Raw genomic sequence first — 23,885 nt, forward strand, 5'->3', positions numbered from 1 at the left:
TATTTCCACTCAAAGATATTTGCTTATGGTTATGATTTTGATCACATTAGTCACATATTTATGAATTAATTTGTGGTCAAAAGTTTGGTCAACTGAACCCTAATATGCTCCTTATTATTGGACGGAGGGAGTAACTTCTTTTCTTTTTGAAAACTGCCGACGCGATGAACTAAACTTGAATGATTTTATTTTGTGTGCGAAAATAAACTTGAATGTTAAGAGATGGTATTTTAATTCTTGGAGAAATTGTGGGCTATATTATATTCGGTTTGCACCAGTAGTCAGGGGCAGAAAGGATTTTTGACCCATGAAATCCCCGAGATGATCCTTCTCTTTTGGGCTACAACTCTTGCCAGCGGCACCAAAGCCCACAAAGTATCAGGTTGTGCTGTCTAGGGAGTGCGTGCGCGTCGGCGTCGGCGTGCCCACAAAGATTCTTGTTACGCTTTGGGCTATTTGGTGGGCGCGTCGGCGTGCGATCCATGACAATGAATTCCAGAGTCCCTTGTCCATGTTTGGTTTTATCCAACGCTTCCTGGAAGATCTTCAAATTCCTATGTCCAAGACTCAAGCTCCAGTACAGCAGGTTCCTCGACATGCCTCAGTCCCGCGATGGTTTCCTCCGTCCCTTGGTTACATGAAGATCAATGTCGATGCAAGCCTTTCTCGCTCTGGATGCTCGGGCGTGGTGGCAGTTGTGTGTAGGGATGACTAGGGTGTATACCTAGGTGCATCTTCTGTCACTTATGAAGGACTCAATTCTCCAGAAGTTCTCGAAGCTCTTGCCTGCTGTGAGGCTCTGGCATTGGCTGCCGACTTGAATATTTCCCATGTTCAGGTTGCGTTAGACTGCCTTGGAGTTGTGAATAATTTCAAGGAGGGTACGTTGTGTTCCTATAGTGCCATCGGTAGAGAGTTCCAGGCAAGGCGGATTTTGTTCCTTGGAGTCGTTCTTGCTCATGAGAAGAGGGCTGCTAACGTAGATGCTTATAACTTATCCAAGGCTGCGTCTACTCTCTCTATGGGGCGCCGGTTGTGGCTTCTTAGCACCCCCGACATATCTTGTATTCCAACTAATATATTGAGTTAATAAAGTGGGTACGTCGCTAAAAAAAAAGGGAGTGCGTGCGCTTCGAAAAAGGATATTGATGTACTCCCTCCGTCTCATAATATGAGGCACGCATGCATCCCTAAATTCTCAATTTAATTAATTAAATATGTATTTTTTTTAACAAAAATTATATCATTAGATTCCTTATCGAAAGACTCTTTCTAATGAGATAATTTTTTAATTATTTAGTTTCAATTTAGTTAGTTAAATTAATGAGCCTCATGTCATGGGACGGATGGAGCAGTAGCAGTCAGCCGGGTTCCTCTCAAAAAAAAAAAGGAAAATTTCAGGCAGCCGGGACGCGGTTGGTAAAAAATAGTAAGCCCAGCGGTAGTTACAGACAACAGTCCGTAAGCCCAGGTCATTAACGCAGCGTTCCACCTCGCTCTAGCGAGAGAGGCACGAGACAAATAGACAAGAGGACCCATGGCCCATGGGTCAACGGAGACCAGTTTCTCAAATCACTCCTGGAACGCCTTCATCTCCTCCTCGAAGGCCGGCATGTGCTCCTGCTCAACGCACTGCGTCATGATCCTGGCTCCGGCCTTGGCCACCGGCGTTGCGCGCCAATGATGGCGACGGCGATGAACGGGAAGTAGGCCGTTGCCGCGCATGAGCAGGTGGCGCGTGTTGGCGAAGAAGCAGAGGTTCCTGCAGACCTGCACGCGGGCAGACGGGTCGGCGAGTCGCAGGGACCGGGCCAACGGCCACGTCGAACATGGAGCACGCCCGGCGCATGGTGAGCGGGATGTCGAACGGTTGCACGCCCGGCGCGGCGTCCGGGAGCAAGTCGTCCTCGGAGATGACGAGCGGGTGTTGGTTGGTCCAGGCACCCGACGTCGTCAAGGGTGCACTTGGCCACGGCCTCCACGAACCACGCGCCCTCGCCGGTGCAATACATCCACGCGCGCGCTCGCCCTCCGTCCACGAACCGACGGGCGAACGGATAGTAGTCCACCAGCGCCTTCCCCAGAGCATGGCGCACCGTGCGCGCGGGGAATGCAATATGCCATTGCCGCCTCGCCGCCGCGGGGGGCGAACACACGCACACCAGGTGGCGCAGACCAGTCACGCAGTCGACGGCGGACAGCTGTAGCGCGCCCGAAGGCGTCGCCGCGCTTGGCCGCACGTACGACCGGCTCGTCCTACGAACCGCGAACCCCATGTGTATTTCCTCGACGTCGCCGCCTCGTCGGGCGCTTGAATGGTAGGGAAATCGTGTGCGGGGTGTGGGCAGGCATACATAGATACAATGCAGAGATCGAGCTAGGTGCGGGGTGTCGCTGTTAACGCCCGCGGGCCGTCAACTACTTTTCTTTGCCGGACGCCTGCATTTAGGCCTCCAGCAAAGCCTTTGCTGTCGGCCCGTGATAAGGCCTCCGGCAAAGAGATCTTTATTGGTTGGGCTTCGTGCGGCCTTTGCCGTCGGCCCCGAGGGAAAGCCTCCGGCAAAGATATTTGCGGCCCTGGTACTCCGGCAAAGCGAGATTCTCCAGTAGTGCTGGAAGTGCGTATCTATCGAGGCGGTACTTACTACTCAGTACCAAGATGCTTGGTGATATGTGTGTGACTTGGCCAAGAGAGTCTGTGTGTGGCTACTCGATGACAGAGTAGGCCGGCATTGCTCGGAGTTGGAGTAGTAGGCATGTCACTCGTCGCCTTCGAGCAGTGAGGGTTTGTTTTGGAGGTAAGTACGCAGTAGGTGACGGGGCTACTATGCCTACATATCATCGAGCATTCGAGCTGAAGGATATGCTCTTCCTTCAGTTATTGTATGATCGTGTGAAGCTGCAAGCACGCACTGTTTTAATCCAAGTGTTCTTCGGGGCACATCAAGATTTGGTCATACAATGTAGGTATTTGTTTCACAGAATTACAGTAACTGAAAAACTGGCTGGAAACATGTAGCTGTTCCAGTGTTTCTTAAATGGAAGTGAGCGGAAAAGAAAGTTTCGTTAATTGGGATTCCTTGTTCTTGAAAATGGAAGTGATTCCTAGTTCTTGTATGTTAGAGGCCATCATGCACAACTAGATATGAATGGAGGTGTGTTAATCACAGCAAGTTCTTCTGGCCTGTTACAGTGATGAAATTAGTATCATCCGCTTTAAACATTGCAAACTCTTTTTTTTCTCACAGAATAACAAATAAGAACTATGCAACTCCTACGTTTCAACAGAAATAACTGAAAAAAAAAAGAGTTTGCTGGGGCTCGGCTAGTTCCAGGTTGCCTCCCACCTCAACACTGCTGTGCTGCCCGATCACCGTCGTGACGTGCCGGCGGCGCTGGTGAAGCGAGCGGCAACGAGCCGGATGGCGGGGGGCAGGGGCGTCTGCCTTGCGAATGCAATTGTGCAATTGTGCGGGCCTAGCATGCAAGCCATCAGGTATGTGTCCGTCGAGCCCATATGTCCCATGCAGGCTGTCTTTTTGTGTGGTACTTATTGGGCTCTCACGCCCACTCGCCCACCGCCTCACACACGTGGGCCAGCCCAATACTGCCTCCCAGCAAGATCATGCAGTGGACATAATAGTAAACTAGGGATTCTTAAAAAAAAAACAGTACTCCTTCTGACATTAAGTGCCGAAATATTACATGTATCTAACCGTATTTTACTATATAGATATGTTCATTTTTAAACAAAGTTGAGTCACTTAATATGAGACGGAGGGAGTATATAGTTCGTTGCTAACACTTGGATTCCTACAACACCATGGTTGTTGCAGCCTTGTAGTCGACAAGTTCGTTTTTCTGTTTCATGTGCAGCTTCGTTCTTTCCTTCATTTTTCTAAACCTGAATGATTTTAACTTTTGTGTGAAAATAAACTTGAATGTTATGAGATGGTATTTTTCATCTTCAAGAAATGGTGGGCTGCATCATATGGTTTGCACTTGGCAGTAGACAGACGGGCAGAAAGGATTTTTGACCCATGAAACCCCCGCGATGATCCTTCTATTTTGGGCTAAAACTCTTGCCATCGGCACCAGAGCCCACAAAGTATTGGGTTATGATATAGTAGCAGGCAGCTAGGACGCGGTTGGTAAAAGACAAGCCCAGCAGTAGTTACAGCCCATAGGCCCAGGCCATTAACGTAGCATTCCACCTCATCGGAGATCGGTTTCTCAATGCACATTTTTTTTAACCTAAATGCTTAAAAGCGCCTATGCACTTTCTGCCGTCGTCGGGCGCACATGCTTCACGTGCGTCCGATGCGTCTCAGGTGAAGCAGACTGTGCGATGGAATCTTGGCCGCACCGCCGCTTTTCGGACAGTACTGGACGCACATTTGGTTGGGCCCATCCGTCATCGCCCCTTATTTTTTGCCTAGCGTTAGTGTGAAATCATAGGTGATGTAACATTGGCAAGTGTTTTAGATGAAACATTGATGGGGATACTTTGGATAATATGGATATTTATGTGATGACATGTATCTTGTTTGGACTTAGTGCTTTGCTAGTGGTGTGTTGATCCATTAGTTTTTTTATGTGAAAACATGGCGTGAGTTGTGTGAAACTTATCCTGAGTCAAGTCGTGGACTTGTGCTCGTACTGGTTATTTGTGTGTTCGCTTTCAGGTGTTGCCGGAGCTAGAGAAACGTGGTCGATGACGGGATCGAGGGACGAAGCTTGGAAGAAGCTGAGGTCGAGGATCAAGGTCATGCGGGACGTTCGTGCGAAAGAACAATGAAATTGAAGGCTACGATGATCCGGGAGGACACCGGTTTGTCGTAGCGTTGTTTATACCGGATATATACGATATTGGAGATATTCGATACGTGATGGTCGAGTTTTGAAGACATCACAAGAAGAGTTGATGGCATGGAGTACCATCGACGTGAAGATATGTAGGTCCAGCTGTGGCTGGATGTGAGCTGTTTAAAGATTAAACAGATCAAGATGGCGTCGGATGGAAAAGTGGTCCACATGAAAATTGTGCGTGTCGTCGAGACGAACAACTTTGCTTTTGGAGTCGTCTCAATCCGAGGTCGTCTGTGGGCCTCACGAGCAGAATAACGACTGGGACAGAAGAGTTCGTGTTGGATTCGGACTCGGTTTAGCATCGCGAATTTTCCCTTATAAATAGAGGGCGTCCTAGCTAGGGTTTTAATAAGGACGTGAGGGAACTCAGAGCTTTGGATCTAGATCAATTCTTGGAGAGTTCTTGGATGCATGGTTACATCTTTTGTAATCGATCGACATCGTTGCAATAAAGAGATTCGTTGACGGTGTCATCTCTGTTCTTCTCGGATCTTCGTGAAATCTTCGTGCTAGATCTTTCTAACACTTTGGTGCAGGTTCATCACAAGTTCATAATACTTTGCTGCAGATTTATCACGAGATCAAGAGAAAATTGCGATTAATTCATCTTTCTTGTTATTTCTCGAAATTGGTTTTAGATTAATCCTCGTAACTTTCTGTCCGCTGTTACTATTTTGATCATGTCTTTTGATTGGTACGTCCGATTGAGCTGATTCTTGTTGCGTTAGTTATATAATTTCAATACCTTTCTTTTGCATACTCATATGTATTTTTTGGTTCATCCAATCAAAAGTTACGGCTGTTTTACTATCATGGATAGAAAGGTGATTTAGGGTTTGAACTTTCGGGAAAAGTTTTAATTTGCTTCCGCGCAATCATTCACCCCCCTCTGATTGCCTATCTCGATCTCACAGTTAGATGCGCTGTTCATCTCCTACAGTCCTGCTTCCTCTTCCGTTTTCCCCACCTCTATCCCCCTTCTTCATTATCCTCCTCCTCCGTGTAGGCGATTTCGATGGCGATTTCTAGATCGACGGCGAGGGGGACGCTGCTGCGGAGACAGTGGTGCTGTACTTGAGAGGCCCGTGCCACGGGGTACCACGAGCTTTCGTCGTGATCGGCGTCGTTTTCTGCGCGTCGACGAGGGGAGCTACTCCGGTGAGTTCGTGGGGCGGGGGGCTCTGCATGTTTAAGGGGAGGTCGAGGGGCGTGTCGGGTGTGTTTTTTAGAAGATATATGGGAGTTTGAGTGCCGTATTGAGCTTGACGGGGGCGGATCAAAGCAGCCTGCAGCGAAGTTGAGCATGTTTTATCTAGCAATTTTTAGGTCGTTTTATGTCGCTTTCGTGCGAATCCTGCCGTGTTCGTGCCGTCGTTTATATATCTGGAGGTTGGATCTAGGCGAGCAATTTTTGCTTTCGATCTCTCGCAGTAGTTGATTTTTGTTGCGGGAAGGGCTGCAGATTAGGCTGTTTGATTCCGATCTCTCTCAGTAATTGCTTTTCTGCCGTTTTGGGGCCCAATTTTTGGGGCTAATAGTGCACCCATTTCAGTGCTTGGAGACATAGTTGGTTGCTCCAGTAATCCCCCTCCCTGACGGACATGCAAGGTTTTGTTGTTGTTCTTAAACCATGTGGCAATCCAGTGTTTTAATGTGATTTTTAAAGGTACTTTCTAACCATTGTTCCGATATATGGCTGTGCCCCTTCCTAAGAGCTATATGCAGACGAGTTTAAGTTTTGAAAGTACCCCAGGCCTCCTCCATTTTTGTCTAAATTTAGGCTGCAATTCATCTGTTCATGAGGGAAATTCACTTCGCTGTTCATGTGGAACTCTTGATTTTGGGAGTCGTTTTTAGTACTAGAATCACCGCAACATTTTTTGCCTTTTTGCTGACCATCTATTTTATCAGAAGTCGCTTCACTAGCCAGCTTTTACAGTAGTGTATTTCCTTATTTTCTTTTGTATAAAACTTGATTATTCAGTTGCTAGCAATTTTAGTACTGTGCTAAAACTTGATTGTAGTTGATTATTTCCTTTTTGCCTAAGACAAGGAGTGAAGGACAAAACAACACCTCATGTGCTTGTAGCATGTATGTTTCTGTAACAAAGAAGTCTATGGAATTTTTTCAGCAACTTCTGCATGAAGTAGTGTTTTTGTTTTGTAGTTGACATTTTAGAGTTGCTTTTGGTTTGCTTACAGCTGTCAGTTCAGATTACCCCAATATGCATGTTCTTTTCCCCATCAAATGTGTAACACCTAAATGAGCTTTCTTGAAATATAGTACTCCCTCCGATCCATATTAATTGTCGAAATATTACATGTATCTAGACGCATTTTAGACACAGATACATTCATATTTCGGCAAATTTGAGACAATTAATATGGATCAGAGGGAGTATATGCCTATTGGAAGCATGCCAAGTTTTTTTTCCCTAACCCATATTTCAACCCTCATGATTTCTGTGTGCACACAAGTAAATCTAAATTTAAAGCCTTTCCAGAGTCGTCTTTTTTATTAAGCTTCAGATAGTTAAATATGTCAGATGCGTTTGTTCTCTATCTTATGAACATACAAGTCCATTTCGTGATAAAGTGTGTACACTAGCTGCAAAGATGCATAAGTTGGCTTTTGAGATCCATATTACCCTGGTCTCTTCTTGGGAATATATAATTAACTTCTTCCCTTTTTTGTTTGCTTCAGTATTGAGATGGATTCAAGCAATACGCAGCCTGAAGGTTCACACCCATCTATTCCCGAAAACCTGGCTATGTTGCCGTGCAGGAAGAAGAAAATCAATAATGCTACCTTCCTCGAACATGTCAAACACCACATTGACAAGTTCATCAATGCCTCCAGGTGAGCACAACACCCTCTTCAAGAAGACCATTCAGAAGGTAGCTGCGCTGACATCTGAAACTAGCATCATTTATCATTTTGTTTTTATATGTCCATGGTCAAACCTTTTGCGTTGTGTTGCTCAGATGTTTGGGATGTCGAAGATTATTGCTGAGCGGACTACATGACCGACTAAGCAATTTATCAACTAGGAGTTGCCTTACTGTCAACATTTCTGGATTATATACTCGCAAAAAAAGACTATTAATTAGGACTCGCCTTAACTAATCAACCTTGCTGAACTAGAAGTTGCTCAAGGATTTTGTTAATTGCATTTCGATACACCAAATGATTGATTGATCGATTGGAAACCTACTTATAGTCCGGCAACTAAAACAAGGCTAATGATGTGTTGAATTAGAAGTTGCTAAACTAACCAGGCAACCAACACTTTTTTCATTTACTAAGTTGCTTTCTGATTAGTCAACTTTTGACTATAAATTGTATTCACAAACCAAACCTTTTTGAGCAGTACTCGCATGACTAATCAGCTTTTTACTTTTTCAACCTTCTCAAGTAAACAATTATGTTAAACTACTATAGCAATTGCATTCAAGCAACTTTTGCTCTTTCATTTCTCTGTGAATGCAAGTTGCATGACCAATTGACCCTGTTTAACTAGGAGTCGCCCGGGCCAATCAATCTTGTTGAACTAGAAATTGCTCAGGTTTTTTGTTTATTGCTTTTCGATCATCAAAATAATTTACTAAATAGTTGATTGACCAAAAGCAAATTATAGTCCGGTAACTAAAACAAGGCTGATGCTTTGTTGAATTAGAAGTTGCTAGACTAAGTAGCACTCATTTCACTTAATAAGTTGCTTACTGATAAGTCAAGGTTTTGCTAGAAATTGTATTCACAAGCCAACCTTTTTGAGAAGTAGCTGCATGACTATTAGCTTTTTCGCCCGCTTCAACCTTTGTTTAATTAGACCAAAAGCAACTTATAATCGTGTACAAGTTGCTTTACGACTAGTCATTTATACACATAGGTTGCTTTTCAAGTAATCAATCCCATCAAATTAGATAGTCATCACAATGACCGGCCATCTTTTTTGCAGCACGGGTATCATGGATTCACTTGAGGAAGAAGAAGCAGCAGGAGTTCATATGTCTGTTTTTATTTGCACAACAAGTTGTGTGCTCTCCAGCAACTTCTATAGATGCAACTATACTAGAACAATACAAGAATCTGGGGCAATGGACTTTGTAAAGGGGAGGGGTTGATATGGGCTTTCCCAGAACTGTTTTTGATTTTTTGTTTAGTCAACAGCTTAGAGCACCATCATATGCTTTTTATTTTTCAGATAATTTGCCTTTCCTATTCTTTGCTGAGATATTTTTTATGAGCTAGTACAACTACTGGAAGTATGTCTTGCCTGACCTGACTTCAATTCTGGGTATAGGTGTATGCAACGTCAAATCAATCACCAAGCAACATTCAATAGTTTATGGTGAACAATTTGTTTTTTTGAAAGTTATTAATGAATAATTTGGAGGTGGGAATGGTGGAAGAAGTGCTTCAAGGAGCGTTGTACAACCTGGCAACCCAATCCCCACTGGGGAGAGGATAGGGGTGATGGGAAGAGTCGGTTTGCTATTTTTGCCTTGTTTTTTGCACTTTTTAGCCTATAGGAAGCAACTTCTTAGTTTGAGTTCTTACCCTGACGCGGCAGCTGGGACGTATGAAATTGCAGTTTCAATCCTTACACGGCAAAAAGTGTGGACCAAGGAATGATGGGTAGACGCGCGGGGAACCAAAGGGTTTCATTTTTAAGAAACGGTGGTTATACTTACCGTATTTGGGTGCGTTGTAACGTCTTGTCACTCCCCGGGAACCTAGGCCGGCAATCATGTTCACTCTAGATAGCTGGTACTTGCTTCCTCGGTGTAGCATAATTGACCTCGTTAAATACCACCTGGCCTGTATATGTGCAGTTCTGCGGCTTGTACGTGCAGTTGTGTAAGGTGATCAAACGTGGAAAGAAAGCGACGGCTCGGATCCGCGCTGGTACACGCTTGCGCGCGCATCACCACCAGCTTCGCGTTGCATGTCTCACGTGGGCGCGACCACATGAACTCCATCGATCGTGGTCCTAGTCCGTTTCCTATCCACCAATTGATTTGCTTGCTTGCTGATCCAGCAGTCCTGGCAGGTGGACCCGATCTTAGGATCGAAGCCTCTTTCTTGTTGCATCGGGCCCCTTGATACAGACGGGGTTAATCACTTCCGGCCGTCCCGGAAAACACAGATCGATCTACATCTTTCTCTAATTATTATGTGGATGCGTACATTATTGGATTTAATGTGACAACTCTTTTTTTCTTGGGCAATAATTCTGTCAACTTGGGAAGCTTTTGTTTCACATCAAAGTATCATGTGCACCAACAGGGCACCTCTATCACGAATCACGGACCAAATGTGACCCATGCTAGGAATCTAGCTAGCTATCACATTTATTTCCTTCGGCAGTATTATCTGTAATTATACTGGAGCCAGAAATGGTGCAACGTGTCTCCGGTTTGCATGGCACGTCTGACGAAATATCTATGTATGCTCATGCGGGTGTTTTAAAGGAGAAATGAGGATGCGGTCAGTTTTCGTACAAACTTTAACGCTAAGTTTTGATTCCACAAAAGTGGAGTCTACACGTGATGTCGGCTAGCACACTTGTCTTGCTGCTCCTCGTATCGTACTCGCAGTTGCTGCACGTAGCACGTAAGATTAGCAAGTAATGCGTACAAGCAAGCTCTAGATGTCATGCACGGGCAATGTTATCTCGGATGGCTTTCATTTATCCGTAATTTGTTGCATGCATGTTCCAATATAATATGCAGAGAGATCGATTTCGTTCCCGGATCCTGGTACTGACTTCCAATGCATAATGTCAAGTACAGATTCATTTACAACGTCAGCTATCATGTCATAGTTGGCCGGGCCAGTCAACTTACGGAGTACTCTTGTAACGGTTCTGCCATTCCGGTGGCGATCTTCTCCACGACAGCGTGTAACGATTCTGACGATCTTTTGCGCCAGTTAGAAAATATGTATGGACATGTGGATATTGGCCTCGCGATGTGCGGTACTATTTCAGATAACACTCTTTTTTTTTTCCAATTTCCTGCTCATGATGGTGCCATCATTTTTGCGACACCAATTACAATTATATGCAGGTTCAGATGGTGCGTGAATTCGAGCACAACGACACCCCACTTTAAGATTTCCATAATCACCAACCAGGCAACCAGGAACTAATGCGAGTGCAACTAGACTATAAGATCACCACGAATTAAAATATAACCTGAGGATATATTCGACAGCATGAGAGGAGGATGCGGGTGAAAAGGAATGAAGCATTATTAGGTACAATAGGTAGCCCATGGCCACCTGTGCGGATGAACTACCACGTTCAGTCGCGCTCCTGATTATATATGGCTTCGATTAGGAGAAGGACGTCCTTTCCTTCTAGATCCCGACAGGTAATACATCAGACATACACTGGTAAAAAGTTAAATGACAATGATGGAGATAGCTGACCAGGCTTTGCATCTGCAAGCGGACATGCCAGTGAATTCGTGATTCGTCTTTGCTTTGTTTGACGTGTCGCATGACACGTCTATGAAATACTAGTAGCTGGGATATCTATAGCTAACTACTCCTGAGTCGAGGAACAAGACCCCAACCGTTTTTTGCTGGCCTCCTGCTATTAAGGCGATCTAACGCCAACGCCAGCACAGTGTTCCCCTGCCCTTCGTTGGTCGCTACGGCGGCCAGCGGCTGGAGGGTGGGGGAACCTCAGACCTGATGACCAGTCCTTTTTTCGTCTCCGTTGTCAGGGCATCGACGGCGATAGAAATAAAGGTACTACAATCTGCCTCAGATCGGTGCTCTTCATCGCATGAACGTCGTCGGGCTGAAGTTTGGAATCAATCGTTGAGCATTAGGCCTGATGTGGAGTTGTGTTTCCGGCGAATCCTTTGGGATCCGCCGTCTTTTGAGGTTTCCGACGAATCCCTTGGGTTTCGGTCGGCTTTCATGTTTGTTCATATGGTTTCACGTCTGGCTCTTCCGATCTACGATTCTCATATTTAGCGATGGTTGCGGCTCTGGTGTGTTGATCCTTTGGGGTCTTAGCACGACTACTACCACACCGTCCACTACCACAAGCAATCATTTGGCAAGATCTGCCCGGCTCCGGTGATGGAGAGGCAAGAACGAGGGCCTACCTTCGGCTCGTTCTGGTGCGTTTTGCTATCGCTAGGTGGTCCAAGGACCTACTTGTAATTCTTATTACTTTAGAACTCTTTGTACTGCTGTTGATTATTATTAATAGATCTCTGATCCTTTTCGCAGAAAAATAAAAAATATAATAAATATGGCTAACTACTCCTCTTTCGCCCCAAAGGCTTCCACCCGATAGAAAAAAAATAGGCTCATGCCCTAGCCGCAAACCAGCGCATCCTCCGGATCCCTACTTCTTTTACGTTTGGTGATATAGTAGGTCTTCAAACATTAGGTTTGGTTAACCGACAGCGGCGCCATGCATGGTGGTGATGGCGGCACCATGCGGGTCAAGAATATGGTTTTTTTGACTCCTTGTCCACCTCGTCGACGATGATCCTGCAGGTGGCGTTGAGGAGTGCGAGACGGTTGGTTGCTATTCTTCTAGAGTGATGGATCTATTTTGTGTTTGTGCTTTGCAGGTCATCCACGCGTATCGGTTTATTGGTTCCTTTTCCGATCGATGAGACTCCGCCAGTTTCGACCTCATCATGGAATTAATGCGGCCAGGTCTTCCAGCCCTCTTCATCGTTTTCTTCTCTGGGACGATGGTCTGTTTCTCGGATCACTGTCGCCAACTTCTTCTGGTTCTGACCGGCGACTTCCCGACTGCCACGCCGACAACAATTTCCTGGCTTTGACATGGTTCGAAAGTCCAAAGGCAGCATTGAACTTCGCTCAAGGCGCGCTACCGGCGAGTACGTGCAGAGGAAGACAACGACGTTTACGTACAAGAACTTGCGTGAAATTTTTTTTTACTTTAAAAATTGTTCTGTAAGGATTGGTTGATTTTAATATATGACCTTGGCCTTCTCGCAAAAAAAAACTACTCCTGTTTTCAAATTTAATATAAATGTTCTTATTTTATATGATGTCAAAATTTTCAAACTCTGATCAAATTGATGGAAAAACTACACACATCTACACCTCGAAATTAGTTTCATTAAATCCGTGATATATATCTTCATACTATGTTTATTTATATTATAAATATTGGTATTTTTATAATATTGGTCAAACCTTTAAAAGTTTAACTAAAGAGAAAAAAAAAGAAAAGGAGAAGCTGCAACATTAATTAATCGGTTTCGCGGCATCTTATTCTAAGATACCTTTGCACTGAAGCCACTCATTGTAGAAAGGAACCGAGGAGTTTTTATGGACCTTGGTCTAGCTATTGTAAATTGGATCATATTTACAGTTAGGGATGTAAGCGGTTATGTCTCACTTCTAGTTCATAAAGAATTTGTTAGTTCAGAATTTTGGCTCAAAATTTGAGCTAAACTTTTAGAATTGGCTTAGAAGTGGGATATTGGTCGATCCCGCTTGACGCCCTGGCTACAGTTTTTGTGATCTGACCTGAAGTAGGCACTACCTAGGGTAATTTGTCCTAATAAAATACAAGTCCTAATAGACCTAAGTGGGAATAAGAAAATATAGACCACATGGTACATTGTTTATCACTAGTAACACGTCGACCGACTGACCGAGACTGATTGACAAGCTGATAATGCATGGGTATATGTATATTCTTGATTAAGTAACTGTAGTGTTTCATTTGCGGATTTTCCTCACACAAAAAAGAAGAAGAGAACTGGGGTTTTTTCGGGTGTGTTTGGTTTTGTACCGAAGCTAGTCATGTCAAAATATTGTCAGCTCACGATAATTTGGTATTGGTTTGTTTTGTTGTCAAAATTTTGGTTGCTAATGAATATCTCCATTTCGCATTTTCGGTCACAGATGTTTGCCAAATCTTTGTTCCCGTATGGCCTCAAGAATTGTTACCAAAAAATCGCCCAGATTTGATAGGACTAGATTAGCCATTAACCAAACAACCCCTTCCTCAGTGCGGACGACGGGAAAATTAAGCGCCTATCTACGTGGCATGCAACATTTTCTAGCATGCATGTCATCGGAGCTGCTTGATTAGCCTTTTTTTGTCGCAACGTGTGGCTCACCACCAACATCATTTTTTACATGATTTCTTATAGCAAAGCGAAAATATGGCCTTCCAGAATTACGAACAATGTCAAAATAAACTTGTACGTCAGGAATCAGGAACTTGGACTTATGGGGATGGAGATAAACATAAAACATGTTGACACTGCGGCACGTTTAACTCAATGCACGCGACATCTAAACGCGGATCGATGGCACATCATTGGGTTGATCCGTCCATGTAAGAGCACCGCCCAAGGCCCACCTAGCATGCCTCCGGGAGTCCGAGCGCTGCTAGTACTATTCCCCCGTTACACAAAAACAACTCATAATTTTCATTTGCTCCACGTCTCATTTCTGTCTTGGCTCCTACACCCAACCAATAACTACTCACGTCTCATACTTTTAATCCAATAAGAATGACCAGGCACAAGAACCAGAGCTAACTTCTTTGGTCAAAATGCATAAATCTATACAAACTGTTTTGTGGAACGGAGGAAATACCTTTCCAGGATGGCAAACAAGAGACGTGCAATTTGAGAGTACTACTTCCTCCATGCGTGTTTATAGAGCTCTTTTACGGTATCCCGGAATAAATAGGGACCGTCTATCCATCTCAATCTAATGGTCAGTTTTATCCGGTACTCCAACACAAGTCTTATGGAGTACAAGCTCTAAAATCTAAGGAGTGCCTTGATATCAGGGGCAAAAACGTAATCAACAAACCGATTAAATTTTCTGCTTCTACGTGTAGCTCACTTAGGAAATAATCTGGTGCGTGCTTAACAATCAAAATCAAACTATAATGCCCCTCGATGTCAAACAAATAAATAAAGGCAATAAATTATGTCGTCCCTTCACGATCCATTCTTTGAAGAACCCTAGATTAATCCTAATCAACACGTATGTTCTTCTCGGGATGGCAGCTCCGGCGCTGGAGCTGCACATGGCAGTGCATTCACGCAGGTCATCCGTTGGCATGGCTGGCACTAGTCGGCCGTCGATCGGCTTCTTGTCAGGCCTGAGCTTCTTGCATCGACCATGACTATTTATCTAAATTTTGTGTTGCACTGTCGATCATCAATAGTACGTCTTGCATCTATATGTTCCATTATCGATCAAAATTTCTTGACTACTCAGAGTTATCCCTTCAATTAGGTGTACATCTCCGTTGGATGGATTGATCTGCACGCATTTGATCTGATCGATAGTTGCGTGAGTTCTTTCCATGCTGGGCGGAGAAAAAGATGTGTGGATTGAATTGGCTAGGTAGTTTATGCAATTGAATATGATTGATCTTTTCCTCGTTCGATTCATTGGTGCTGGGAGAACCAAAATTTATGGAAACATTCTTCAGGAACTTTTCATCGACTGCGATGAGGCCTGATTGATAATCCATCACATAGTTGCTCGTGGCGGCGGCTGTTTTCAGAAACTAGGCTGGCTTTTAGGTTAAGCAAAACAGATAAAATAAACTATAAAAAGTCCATAATACCCTTGGATATCAAGGGCTGGTTTTAGATGGTACTCCACACCACCCTAGGGGAGTGCCAAGGTACCGTAAATTTTCTCTGTTTATAAAGCATGCACTTCCGAGTTTAGTACCCCCTCCGTCCCAAAATAAGCACTTACACTTATTTTTGGGATGGAGGGAGTACAATAGTTAAATTAGATGTTAGTTCTACCATTGAAATGTGGGTATTGGACATTGAAAACATTTTTGGGAAAATAATCCTAATTCTTATGACAAATAATTCACAAAAATTATTTGCATGATAGTTAAAGTGAAATTTTAAAATAAGTAGGCGTCTTGAAACTCAGTAGGAGTGGTATTGGCATAATGAAGATAGATATCGCTGACTTCAGTCCGCTCGTTGGCCATGTTGGGGTGCGAAGCAATGCTTTATTCGGCTACTAAGAATGCAATTCATTTGAATATTTGCGCCATATAACTGCTAAAAAGTTACGGATAAAAAACCATCAGAATCACCTAAAAGGAACCATTGAAATGAGCCTGGAAATTCTTAGGGGAGGAAAGCATGACTGGGAATGGAATGCCCCAAGAGTAAGTGCTTCATTTTCAGAAATTTGCCTCCTTTCCGTTAATCAAGCATGAGATTTCAATGTAATACGAACACAGCTTATGAACTTAAGCCTGCGACCCACGTTGCGTCATCCCTTTTGATTGTAACGATGATGATAAGCTGCATGGCAGAGATGTTGCGAAAGAACCATGGTTTCCTTTCAAATGACACATTCAATGACTGATTGTGACCCATGGGCCATGGCCATCAAAATCTGGACCATATGGGATGGGATAGAACTATAGAAGGATAGATATTCCTTTTCATAAAGATTGTGTAACTCCCATGCATGGTTCAGATTTTGATGGCCTCGAACCAACAAGCGTTCCTTCCTTCCCAAAAAAAAAAAACCAACAAGCCTTGAGCCCTTGACTAACACAAGCCCTCCCCACGTAAGTTTGTTTGAACATTTTGTTTCAGAATCGTAAAGACCAGAACTTATCCATGTGTTTCTAAAAAAAAGAACTTAAAATGGCCCACCGATCGGGGAAGACGATGACCCTGGCTGGTACTGACTGCCGCACTGATGGGAGGATCAGTAAAATCGTACGTTTTGGCCAGCAAGTCATATGCACTCTCGGTAGGTCTAAGCATATATCCACGCGGATATTGCGTGTGATTGAGCTAGCTGGATCATACCCGTGCACCAATTAGTTGTCTTTAGTTTCGTCCAGTGCTTACACAGTAACAAAAGAAGGTGAAGCTCACATGCATGTATGTGATCTGTCCTGAATTTGTAGCTTGGAAGGATTCACGTGGACAGAATGCCATGTCCCACATGTCTCCAGTTTCCACACGTTTCACGAAATATCAATGCATATATAGAAAAGAACATTAATTAGTTACTTTCTCCAATACATAAAAAAGTATCGTACATTTTATACTATGTTAAGATAAATTTTATACTAAGTGGACGACATTTTCTATGTATCGGAGGGAGTACTTATCCGTTGATAGGAAGCGGGTCAGTATATATAGTGTCCGTTCGATATCAAAAGTATCTTAGGAGTACCAATCCATTTGGCATTATACGCTCCTGAAATTACATGCGTGCCACTTTCACGCCCGGGAGTACGTGAGTTTGACAATATATAACTTATTTTTCGGTCGAAGGGAGTAACACCATGTATACCATGCACAATGCACATGGATCATACAATGCATTATCTGATGATGATTTGTCCGGCCGTTTGTTGCAGACATGTTCTGGCTAGTACTACTACTCCCTAAAAAGCAGAGTAATATGGCTGTCAACAAAAAGAAACAGAGGAGGGTAGAGCAGGATGTTCTTATCTAGTGTTTTTTCTTGATATCGATGTGTGCGTCCCCGGGCTCATACTTTTTTTTCTTTTAACTTACCGAGCTCCTAGGATAATCACTTGATCAGCTGCTCAGCGTGCATTGCGCGATGTGCTGTCCTCGCATGTTTGGCACGAAGATTTAGGGCCCAACATATCATATCTGGGTTATATTATAAAGGAAAATCGCCCGCAAAAAAATATTATAAAGGAAAACGATTTCGTTAAATCCTTTTTTACTCTCTTGTACGTCGTGCAAGGTGCAACCTTTGCCACACATGGTTCTGCAGAATGTTTTTTGAGATCCAGGACCAGAGCGGCACCTTTGCCACATGAATTACTCGGTTCAGAATTTTTGCGAATTCCAAGACCACAGAGCCGACACCGCAAGATCTACAAAATCAGAACGCATGCCACACGTGCGTACAATGTGACAAGAAAGGCACATGCAATGCAGGTTTGAGAGGTGCATAGCCAAAGGTGAAAACAAAAACGATGGTTAGGTAGTTTAGCTCGGCCACCTGTTATGATAGACTACCTAAATAACTCCAGTCCGTAGCAAAAAAATAACCTCACCACGTTCGGTTGTTCTCCTGATTGGCTGATTAGCTTTATAATTAGCCCGTCGCTCCTTCTAGATCGACAGCTAGCGCATGCGACATTGGTAAAAGGCTATCGATGATGGGAGTTTTAGCCGAAAATATAGACTGGACTACTGGAGCAGGAGTACTTACTTCGCAGCAGCTCAGGCTAAGATGGACCTGAGCGTGGCAAGTGGCAGCCATGTGGATCGTGAATTCGGGTTACACATGCTACCGACACTGCGGACTATAACATCTAACTTATCATGACTTCTCTTTCCCGTCTCCTCCTTTTTTGTAAGGACTTGTTGTTTTCATTAAGCAATAATGGAAAAGGGGTGTATCCCGGTTTAAAAATATAATTAACTTATCACGCTGCTATCCCCCACCGGCCAGTCGATTGAAGTTATACTGGAAGTTTATCCGAAAAAAAAAAGTTATACTGGAAGTTATTGATCAGTTCTTGGACGGTTATGATAGCTTGCTGTCAGACTATTAATTGACTTTTCAGCTAATCGAAAGTCGCCCAGCTGTATATCTCTTATCCTGCCACATCCTGGTTATCTAATTAAGTTGAATATAAACAGTGGATGCATCACACATGTAAACGTGCTGGACCAAGCATATATATTAGTGAGAAGCCCCGAACTATCTTTGCTTTGTTTAGTTGAAACTTTGTCTAGGACTCTGCTCTTGAAATATTCCTTTTTCCAGGTTCAACACGCGCAATGCAAAATCGGAATGGACAATGTCGCACCAACTGAATATGCACAGAAGTTTTTTAACAGCAAACTGAAATGTTCAATAATTTGACCAAAAGGAAAGGTTTCTCTCTCTTGCGCGCACGGTATATGTGTACCAGTGTACGTAATCGCATACTTAGACGGTTGGCATTTGACCAATCTATTTAATTTAAGAGTAAAATATACTCCACTTTCTCTGTATGGATGCAGATACGGCACACGCATGTACTACCTCCGTTCCTAAATACTTGTTGTTGTTTTAGTGCAACTTGCACTAAAACAGCGACTGCACTAAAACATTGACAAATATTTAGAAACGGAAGGGTAAGATAATTCCGCAAGTTAACAAGTTGGGCTGCTCTGCTATATATTGGTTGATAAGTTATGCACATGTATGATGTACATACGCGAAGCACGTCCGTACGCAAGTCTTTTAATTAGTCTAAGATAGTCTGTATCCTACGTGTCATGATCGATACATGTCGAATTCATTAGTGTGGGAAGTAACGGGCCGGGGAATTGAAGACCAGAATTTTTTTCTCATCAGGAATCAGTCGACGGGCCGACCTTGCCACGGATTAATTTTAATGATTATGATTCTTCTTGCTTAAGTAAATAAATCACGCACTATATGGTTCCAGTACGGCTCATGTAACGTACTACTTCCCATCGTACTTCCATGGACCATGGTGATGACTGACGAGGCATGCACGCAAGTGGAATGCGACACATTCGATGCCACGTAAATTTTATATAGTTCATGTATATCATCAGGTCGATTAGTCTTTTCCCTCGCACACATAAATTAATAGTGGATTTATTAACAGATCGGCAAGCGGTCCTCCGGTTATCTCTGATTTCTCGACCCATTGCCGCGAAGATCGAGCTCCGGCCGGCCGGATGACAAGCAAGGTGCAAACGGAAGTCCCGCTTATATTTCAATTTTCATATCTTCTATTCAAATTCTGAATAAAATTTTGAATAATTTTTTTGAAAAATGAACTAGAAGCGAGACTTTCACGGGATCCCGTTTGCATTTAACAAGTGAGTCCACAGAAAACATGCATGGCGCACGAGCAAGAGCAAAGACACGGCGACAATCGGTCCATTCGTCGTTCTCTGTGTCCCGTGTTGATTCTTCCTCCGGAACCTTCTTCTTCTCTGCGCGCGTCTGCGCCTGATAAGCCTGGCAGATATACAGGATGAGGACGCTGTTTTTCATGTGCTGGAAACACTCTAAATTTTTCTTGTCTGGGCCAGGCAAGTGTCTGGCCAAAAAGCTTCCGATCAATTCAGCGGCCAGCAGCGCACGTCCGGTCGAATATTATCTTTTTCACATCTTCGCCCCTGGGAAGAAGACTTTCGTTTGGGCGGCGCCAAGACACGGACCCGCGGGCGCGGCGTCCCTGCGCAGGAGGCTGTGCAGTGTGCAGCACGAGAAATTCACGGAGGCGAGCACGCAATCACGCAAAGGCAGCGACCGGCTTGCACGTGGGGCCGGCGTCAGGATCGGCGCTGGGTCCCACAGCCTTAACCCAGTTCTTCCGGGTGGTCCCCGTCTCCCTTGTAAACCTTGTGGCCAGCAAAATCTCCCGGTATTAATCTACTCGTATAGAGATTAGACGTTTAATGAGGAGACGGCGAGAGATGAGATATTGCGCTCGCGCGGGGAGCGAGACTGTGAGGTGAGAGACAGGTCAGCGTCGCCGAGCTGGCGCCTTCCGAGTGGGCCGTCTCCCCGTATGCATGATTGGGAGGGGGTCCATCATTCAGCTGAGCTGGGAGGAGGTGGTTTCCGGGGCCGGTTCCGCCCGGGGGAGGGAGGGAGGCCGAATCGCCGGGCTACGTGGTTTTTATACCTTGTCCTGCCCGGCGGCCGGTCATCACCCGGCAATCAGCCACGGCGGATCGTTTTGTCCGTTATTGCCGTTGCGGAAACCATTCCCCGTTTCGTCCATCAAGGTTGCCCATGCCGGGAGACCATGTTAGGTCGCTGCGTCCCAGCTTGTGCTTGTTTTCTTCCCATCCCACACGCGCGGTGAATGAATGTACGAGAGTGAGTGTAATTAGATCCGGCAAATTTGGTGGCTGACGACCCATCTGTCCCCACTGTGAAAGTGTGGGGAGGCAATTAGTAACCGGCCACCAGTTGGAGAGATTAATCCGTGACTGCAAAGTCCGAACCATCCACACGACTATTCCTACCAAGAAAAAGTTCTACACAAGCAGGAAGGAAAAGCAACCAGAAATTCTCGGATCCAGTCATCCAGAGGGCCGTGGTGGGGGCAGGCAACGACAATGCCGCTCCGTGTCCGTTTCTCTACGGCTTTTGCGGTGCCCGGAAGCGAACTGATCGCGCCACCGCGTGCGCGGCCGATCGGGGGAGCGGCGGGTCCCGGTGGCAAAGCATCGAGCAAACACAAGGCGAAGCCGGGCCACATGCGCGTCCGAATAATTGAGCCAGTGGATAGGGCCCCGGGATCCGCCGCCCTCGACTGCTACAGCCTACGTACGGGGCACGTGCGCGGTTACCTGCACCAAGTCACCGACCGCGGTAATTTTTCTGCATGCGTTTCATCTTTCACTCATGTCAAAATGCATATGCTAGTCGTTAACACCGGCTTTACTGTCTGGATCAATGCATACGGAGTGCATCCGTAGGGACATAATCTGGTGGGGAAAGTGGCACCGAGCCCTGTTCTATTGTGGACAGAAAGATGAGTGCTGGTTCATACCGTTTCAAAACTTCCGTTAATCCGGCGCTTTAATCACGACCGCAATCTTGGAATCGTTTCTCAGAATATAAATTTGTTGCACGTGCAAGCGTGCGACACGGCGTGGCCGGTTAATTAGCTTTCTTTTGGCGAGCAAATGTTTGACGTGAATGGCTCTAAACAAACAAGGACGACGCCGACGCGCGGACGTACGTGAACATGCAGCCCTCGATATGGCACGAGCAAAAAAATAATCAACGCGGGGCCTGATAATCATGAAAGTATTAATTATTCAAACGGGAAAAAAAAATACGAATCTCCTTCAACGTCTATGATCCTCCTTTTCTGTTGCTATAAACGTGATGCGAGGTCCCAAGTGCATCATAACGCAGAATATAATATACTAACACGAATTCCTCCGATTGTTTGATCCGATCACGCTTCTGTGTTGTTGTTAGCCGGTCCGACGTGGCCACACGGACCCACACACTTCTCCGTACCTTGCTTGCCAGAATAGAAAAACCGAGTATCAGACCGCAACGACTAGACAATTAGATACTCCACTGACCATGTGAAGTGATCGCTCTTGCGTATCGATGCCTACTCTTAGGATAAGCACTGTTAAGCAGAAGTAGTTGCGGACTTGAGGTTCCCCTCGGAGCTGGAGATCCTTTTAAGATCCCAATCCTCTCTCCGGAAGCCATGGGCATCCCACCCCAATGATCAAAACAAAACACATATCCAACGACAATAAAAAAAGGTCGATGTGCGAGTAAAACAAATCGGCAACCACGTACAACCCAGCAAGTGGCAGCACTTGCACCGTAATGTGCACGTCGTACAATCCAAAGCCCGGACTTTTTTACGCCGTTTTGGTCTTATCCGGTAAACCTTTTCCTCTGGCGCGCGGTAATCCGTAGCTACGTCATCTGCCGTCGAGGCCCGTATCTACCTATATTCCCCAGACGGTAATTAAATGGTTGTGCACTTATCGGAATCAGTATGGGCGTGGGAAATTTTCGTGAACCGACCGGCGATGTCAAGAGTGGTTCCTTAGGGCCACTCGAGAAAAAAAGAAAAAGTGGTTCCTTAGGGCATGTACAAATGTACAGACACACATCAATCTATACTCTCTCCGTCTCATATTAAGTGACTCAAATTTTTCCGAATATGAATGTATCTATGCTTAAAATCCGTCTAGATACATGTAAAAGAAAAGTCACTTAATATTGGATGGAGGGAGTACTATTTTGCATGTGATTTACACACAACATAAAAGATAGTATGTACAATTGTCTGTCTGTAAGTTGTTCAATGAAATCTCTAGTACAAAATATAGACGACATGCATACAATGGGAAATAGTCTGTCTATAAGCTGCCTATAAGATTGTCTGTTAAACTACGGACATCATCCTCTCTCCCTTAGAGCACCTCCAATAGGTTACAAATCACTCACCCACAAAAGAAAATGAGATACGAATCATCTATTACTTGATGCGGTTTTCTCTTTCCTCAAGTGTCATTCGCTGTTAACTATCTGGTTGTGAACTTTTGGAAAAGATACATGGATGCGATGAACCATGAGGCGTCTGTGGCTGAGGTGGTGACCACCATGCTCCCGAATATTGCCTTCAGGAGGAATATAATTAGGGGCAAAAGTAATTGTCTGGGAGGAGTTGTGTGCCAAACTTGCTTCGGTTCAACTTCTAGACCAACTAGATTCGTTTTTCTGGGTGTTGTCTTCTTCGGGGTCGTACTCTGTGAAATTATTTTATCATTTTTTATTAATATTGATTGTCAGCTCCATCATAAGATTATAGGAAGTTTAAATCTTCTGATTGGCTTCTTTGTTGCGAACTCACGGGGTTATGTTGACTCAGGATAATTTAGTGAAAAAATAGGTAGGGTTGCAAAAATATTGTATTTTGTGATCAAAATGAAAATATTCATCACTTATTTCTTGAGTGTCGTACTTTGACTCACTTAGTGCGGAGAGTTATCCTTTTTACTTTTAGTCTCTCGCCTCCCACTTGCGTTACGAATTTGTTTGGTCATTGGCTTGGTGGGATGGAGAAGTCTCTCAAATCGCTCATTCTTGTTAGGTCTTGTGTGATTTGTTGGTCCATCGGAATTGTCAGAATGATTTAGTTTTTAACAAAAAGGAAACATTCCAATTTTTTGCAGGTGGTCTGTTGGGCGACCTACTGGCTCCGTTTTTTGTTCCCCACTGCTTCCGATGGTGGCTAAGGAATTTATGAAATCTGGGTGCAGCCATATGGAAACGGTAGCACAGATGTTCTACAACCAGTTTGAGCGGCGCGTAGATCGCAGGTTGGATATTGGATGGATTTTTTTTAGCCTTTTTGTGTTATATTTTGAGCTATTTGAGATGTAATTGAGAAAGATGATACGGATATTATGGATATGTGCATCGATAGTTCAGAGGCCGGGGGTATTCCCTCCTTAAAAAAAATGTTAGG

General features: G+C 44.5%; 1 long non-coding RNA gene across 1 annotated transcript; it reads left to right on the forward strand.

The window, feature by feature from the left end:
* Positions 1-11,402: 11,402 nt before the first annotated feature.
* On the forward strand, positions 11,403-12,875 carry LOC112270609. The gene is made up of 2 exons (XR_002962894.1): positions 11,403-11,629; positions 12,472-12,875. It is a non-coding gene; the product is annotated as an uncharacterized LOC112270609 (long non-coding RNA).
* The last annotated feature ends 11,010 nt before the right edge of the window (positions 12,876-23,885 follow it).

The sequence above is a fragment of the Brachypodium distachyon genome, chromosome 2 (genome assembly GCF_000005505.3).
Source record: "Brachypodium distachyon strain Bd21 chromosome 2, Brachypodium_distachyon_v3.0, whole genome shotgun sequence".
In the NCBI taxonomy this organism is placed as follows: Eukaryota; Viridiplantae; Streptophyta; class Magnoliopsida; order Poales; family Poaceae; genus Brachypodium; species Brachypodium distachyon.